We start from the raw sequence: 1,286 nt of genomic DNA, 5'->3' as shown, positions 1-1,286 counted from the left end.
CTTCTTGTTTTCAACTTTTTTATTTTTATTTATTTATTCTAAGTAGTGTAAGTATAAAGTCTACCACTCTGGCCTGAAGTTTTTACCCAGTACTCATATCCTTACTTTTTAATAAATGGAGTAAATATGATACAAGTGTTAACATCTAACAAACCAGGATGTCACAGCAGGCTCCTGTAAAGGTGGATCCTCTTTTATATGAACGACCACAAGATGGCGCACTGATACTTGTTTGGATTTAATGTGCCTTGAAGTTGTTGACTGACACACTCTGTCGCTATCTACAGTAGAATATGTCTGTATATTTGCAGAGGGAGATGTGAATGAAAAGAACCGAAGTGTTAAAGTGAAAAGTTGGAGAAAGATGATAAAGGAATAAAATAAATCCAGATTGACCCAAATAGTAAATTATTTCCTGTTTTCAATACAGTGCTTTCTTAAAGAAATTGTAGAAAAGTAACTCCTCCTGATAAAATATTACATGTAGGTTCGTATTAATTGTTTAATTGCAAATATTTGGATAAATGTATTATATTCTGAGTTGAGAATATTTTTTATGTTGACATTAATTTACACAAAACAAATGAAAATGCTGCATGACGTATCAAAGGAAGAAATGAATGTATTTGTTAATATCGGTGATCTTCTTCCATGTTATTATCACCAGCCATGTTTTTCTTATCCACCACTTCATCCCCGATAGTCCATGCACACTGTGGAAAAAGTTTTTATTTACCCCCCTGCGTGACTCCTGTCACCTCCCGCCCTCTTTCTCTTCTTACCCCCCTCCCTAACACCCATCCATACAAACTCCTGCATCATCTCTCAAACTAACTCACTCCTCTCTGTACCTTCAGCCAGTCTCCTCTTCATCCACCGCGTCACATTAACCCCTCAGCGGCAGCTTGATAACCACCGGCACCGCCATGCTCTGGAAATCCCGATCCAAGACTGACATTCTGCAGGTAAAAGAAACACCTCAGAGTTTTTTCTGTTTTCATTGGTGCAATTTATCTTTCAGCAGTCTGGCATGTACAGGACCAGCATCAATGAGCAAAAGGCTGCACATGGAGGGCCTTGTTGGCTTGTTTTTAAGAGAATCCAGAAAATGTACTTGTCGGCTATGAAACGTGTGAACTACTTAGCTTGGGTGACATTTTTTTTAAAAGATATTTGAAGTATAAAGCTGAAAAGATCTGGATATCCGTGCGTCTTTATTTGGAAGTTAAAATGAGAGGACTTTATGTTTAAATGGGTTTTTTTTTAAAGATGATCTTTAGATAATC

Source organism: Cottoperca gobio, chromosome 11 (genome assembly GCF_900634415.1).
Source record: "Cottoperca gobio chromosome 11, fCotGob3.1, whole genome shotgun sequence".
Taxonomy (NCBI): Eukaryota; Metazoa; Chordata; class Actinopteri; order Perciformes; family Bovichtidae; genus Cottoperca; species Cottoperca gobio.
Note: the sequence above shows the minus strand (reverse complement) of the source record.